This window comes from Nannospalax galili, unplaced genomic scaffold, assembly GCF_000622305.1.
Source record: "Nannospalax galili isolate Female #2095 unplaced genomic scaffold, S.galili_v1.0 scaffold72, whole genome shotgun sequence".
NCBI classification, from domain to species: domain Eukaryota; kingdom Metazoa; phylum Chordata; class Mammalia; order Rodentia; family Spalacidae; genus Nannospalax; species Nannospalax galili.
This window is the reverse complement of record NW_008336933.1, coordinates 1,980,764-1,985,428: the sequence shown is the minus strand read 5'-3', so window position 1 is coordinate 1,985,428 and position 4,665 is coordinate 1,980,764. Positions and strand designations below refer to the sequence as shown.

Genomic DNA, 4,665 nt, shown 5'->3' with positions numbered 1-4,665 from the left:
GGGGGTGGGGGGGAGTGTATACTCAAACCACAACAGTGTCTTTATAAGAAGGGTCACTAGAGCCTTCACTGTGTCTCTCCCTCTGATAACACACCTAGATGTAGAATATTTTAGTTATTATAATCTATTTTTCACAAAATACAGTCTTGAAGCTTTTAACTATGTCAACTGGTTTTTCGGCTTCCATTCATGAATCTACCACAAATCAACTCTGTGGCTCCCGCAGGCAGATTATTTAACATTTTAGAAACGGGAAGGAGAAATGGGCCAGGAAAGCTGGCCACTCTGTAGCAGCTTCCATATCTAAGTTAAATCCATCAGCGGCAACTTTCCTGACAAAGACCATTCTCTGTCCAGATGCCTCCAAACAACTACCAACAGCTTTCAGTATCATGAATGAGCTGGTTCTTCTGATTTCCTTCACAGCTCTCTACTAGAAAAACCCACACTTCCCACTGCTGGAGACAGCCCAGGTGTATGTCTCCACCATGTAAGATTATCAGAAGTGACCCTGTCACACTCAGATGTTCTGATTTGAGTGTCACTCAATTCACACTTGCCTGGATTTTCTGGTTGAGGCAGAAAAGCCATCTCAAGTTCCCACCTCACCTTGCAGCTGTTTCCCTGGGCTGGAATGCTGTGCTCATCCTACTGGCAAATCCAGAACTTTCCTTCAAAACTCTGTTGAGGACTCACCCTCTAATGGAGCTTTCCCTGACAGTCCTGCCCTCCACCTAAGCAAAGAGCCCTCAGCATGTAAATAAGTTGGTGTTACTCTAATTGGCTCAGTTTATAAGCTGTGTCTTGTCAATTTTCTCCCTCCAGGTATTTTTCCATGTGTTTACGCTGTCTCCATTAATTTGTTAACTCCCAGAGGGTAAGGCCTGAACACAACTGGGTGCAGTCATAAAGGGTATGTGCCAGGAAGGATGAATGGGAGACACTACCATTCCTTATTACCAACCTGTTTTGTTTCTGTTTTTTAAAGCATTTTTTTCCCTTAGTGATGATTCAGAGATTGCAAATTTAATATGTGTGTGTGTGTGTGTGTGTGTGTGTGTGTGTGTTTGTGTCCAGGTTGTGCTAGTGTCCTGATGAAAAAAATAAAACCAAGAGCTACCATCTTTCCTTAATGCAAGAGGGTGTGCAGATATTTTGACCCACAACAGAATCTGTGTTGCATGTAAGCTGCAATGGTATTCTCCTCTGAAGACTGCAGGAATATCTCAGAGGGCAGATACTATTTGCTTCCAAAGCTGAGATCTAAAAACTGAACAGAGCCTGGGGAAACACCCAGTAAGATCTTATTACAAGTTTGTGCTATGAGTGGGAGGGTAACGAATGTAATTTAGGCGACCTCCTTCTATGTGTCTCACAGAAAAGGAACCAAGATCACCAGTTACGAGAGCCTTCTTCAGCCCAGGTGAAGAGGTGAGGCCAGCGGAAGGTTCCTTTCAACATAGAGGTTGGAGGTGGGGCTGCTGTGCCCCGGCCACCTGCTGTTCTGGGTGCCCAGCAGCACCAGCACACTGGGCATACCCGCATGTCACCAGGCTCCCAGCTCAAGGTATAAACCCACGTAGGCGGTGCACCGGATAACATCAAAGCCCTAAGCAGGGGCCAGAACGGGGGGGGGGGGGGGGGGGGGGGGGCAAGGCCGGGAGGGAACGAAGCGCCTCCCCCGGCGTTTCCTCTCACGCCCACTTTCAACCTAGGAGGCTTTTGGTTTCTGCTTTTGTTGTTTTTAAAATGAAAAGTTAAACCCAGGAAGCTCTGGAGCCGACTTTTGCGTTGCAGTTCGGGTAAGTTTTTTCCCTCGGTTCTTTTGTCTGGCCGCCCGGCTCGCAGAAAGCCCCGGCGCGGGGGACCGAGTTGGCAGAGCGCAGGGAAGGGTTTGTCGCCTGGTCGCCCGGAGGTGGAGGTGGAGGAGGAGGACGGGAAAGCCCAGCGCGGAGGGCGGAGGGGAGGGACGGGCGGTGTGACCCGGCGACCGGCGGGAGGGACCTCCGGGATCTCCGCGTGGCGCTGGCGGAGGCGGTGGCGCTGCCTGGTCGCGCTGGGCGGAGGGCCGGAGCCGCGGGGCCGCGCCAGGGGGGAGCCCGAGCAGGGCGGCGCAGGCCGCCGCGTGGGAACCCGGGTGGGGGGACGCGGGGACCAGGGGCGCGGCTGCGGCGTGGACCTGTGCTCTCCCCAAAGTGCTCATCCAGAGACAGGAAGGCAGAGCCTCTCGTGACACTGACCTCCCCGGATCCCCACTTCTCCCCAGGGGCGCACGCGCACAGGCGTTCCTCTGGCCAGTTGGGATAGAGAGAAAGGGGGTCCCCTGGAACCTGTCTCCCGGATTTCCATTGTTCCAGGATTTTTGACAGTTCAAGCTGCTTGTTTACCAATGGCGTGCTTCCTCAGATTCACCCACCCCCTCTCTGATATTTTGAGAACCTATTATTGACTGTACCACAAAACGTGCCGAGAAACAAGCGACTTATGCGTGACCTAGCTGCATTTTCTTGCATCCTGCTACCAAAGAAATTACATTTAGAAAATCCAGAAAACTTACCATGAAAGTGTTCTGTATTATCTGTTTCAAAGAAAAGTTTAATTTCGGTTTGCTGCTCAAGAAAACCCATTGAAACGACAATTCCAAATTCAATGTCTGTTTCGTCCAGAAGTTCACAGCATAGCTAAATCTTCAGGACACACTGGGTTCACAGTGTATTTCTGTTGTGCTCAGCAACTACTGAGTAAAAATGCACTTAGCATTTTTTTCTTGAGACGTAAAGTCGATTTATTGTGAAGGTATTTTTGTCCTGACATATTAACTATGTTTTCACATTTGTCATTTTTAGCCTTTAAAAACATTTTTAATTAAAAAAAATTTTTTAGGGACTGATTATTTAAAAAATACACTTGTAACTAACTATTCAGTAGCAAAACAGTTGCACTAATAGGGTTCTTTTTTTCCCCAAGTGGCCCCAGCTCAGGGGCGGTACATTATGTGTTTTGTGAATCCAGCCCATTGGGCATCATTTCATAGGACAGATGATAGCCTATTGAAAATTTAGAACGGCGGTATTTGGTTTTAGGGCTAGCACGTCATTCTGAGTTTCTAGTTGCAAGATCTTTGCTCCCATGAAAACATGTACTTTTTGGTAGGCACATTTTCCCCTTTGCAGAGAATTGTTTTTGGCTCTAAGCTTGCCATTACTGAATATTCCATTTTTAATCATTTCCATTCTGGGGTTTTGGGCTTTTCTTAGCTCAAATGAGCTTGAGGTAGGATTTCCTCAGGGGAATTGTAGGGGTCAACCGTAGCAGAAAAGACCTAGACATCTTATGGAAGCCCAAGGGAACAAAACAGTTCAAGTTTGCACAGATGGTCAGCTGTTGGTGGGCGTATGGTCGGTGAGCATTTCTGTTCCTTAAAAGGGGAAAACAGTTTGGTGTTATCAAAGAATACTTTTGTTTAGCGTGTTAATTTTTGCGTGACTTTATTGCTTCCGACTTTGAGGTCGCCCGTTAAATCAGTCATTTCTGCTTGTTTTTAAGGTGGATGTGTGGGGTTTTAAAGCCCCAAACTGCTAGTGTTTATTAGGTTTAACCTTGAAAACCTGCCTCGTTCTCCAGATTCAGCCTCTTTTCCAGGTTTCCAGTTCTCTGTCTAACGCTTTCTAGCACCTGGGGTCAAACTATGGCTTATATATAAATTCATCTTTCTTCCCCTTTCACTCTTCTTTGCGGTCCACTAGGGAATTTGGCGGCTCAGCCCCTCTCTGTCCTCTCCCTCCACGTCCCTCCCTGGCTAGTCCCCAGCTGTCAGGCGGGTAGCAAGGGGTTAACTGCGCTCAAAGCTGGGACTCTGGGAAGCACCGCCGGCTGTGGAGCGGCCTCCGGAATAACCTTGGCTTTCCTCGGTCTTTTAATAGAACATCCGCCACCAAAAAAGTGGTTTCAGTTCAGGGTTTAATAACACGTCCCCTTCTCCCCTCTAAACCAACTCCCCGCCCCCTTTCTGTCTCTTTTTTTCAAAGTTGTTTTTCAAAGTTAATGAGTTTCAAGTTTCACAATGATTTTCCCCTTCCTTCTACGCGTTGCTGAGGAAACCCCCTTGGGGTCCCCCCCCTTCCTCCCTCCTTCCCTGGCGCCTCCCCCTCCCCCAGGCGGCCTGGGCGAGGGGCGGGGCTGGGAGACACCATGACGTCACCGGGCCGGCCCACATCCTGCTTTAGAAAGTAAAGAGACGGTAAAGAGAAACTCCGGCCCCGCCCGGCCCCGCCCCTCTGCCCAGACCAACCGCCCTAACTGCGCGACCCGGCCAGGCTTCCCCCCGGCCGCCAGCAGCAGTGGGGGACCCCCAGCGGGCCGGACCCCGGGACTCCCGAGGGTCGGACTCGGGGATATCCCCCCAACCCCCCCCCGGGCTGCAGTGAGGGACACCGCCCCCACGGCCAGATTTCGGAGACCCCAGCTGGCGGGCTGCTGGGCGGCTGAACTCAGGGTCCCCCGCATGGAGGGCCACGGGAATACGCCCCTCCGCCCGGTCCTCCCCAGGACCGACCCCGACTCCCAGCCATCCCCGCGGGCCGCGCCGCATCTCCTTCCCCTCGGGGAGACCCGAGGGCCCTCGATCCCCACGCGCGCCCGGCCGCGCCCGCCCACTGGGCTTCC

The 4,665-nt window shown here is 51.2% G+C and overlaps 1 protein-coding gene across 1 annotated transcript in view; it reads left to right on the top strand.

Moving 5' to 3' along the window:
• The first annotated feature begins 1,714 nt into the window (after positions 1–1,714).
• Hivep1 (human immunodeficiency virus type I enhancer binding protein 1) overlaps positions 1,715–4,665 on the top strand; it is a 166,523-nt gene continuing 163,572 nt past the window's right edge. Inside the window, exon 1 of the mRNA XM_029562830.1 lies at positions 1,715–1,802. The gene's annotated coding sequence lies outside the window, so the exon portion shown is untranslated. The remainder of the gene's footprint in view (positions 1,803–4,665) is intronic.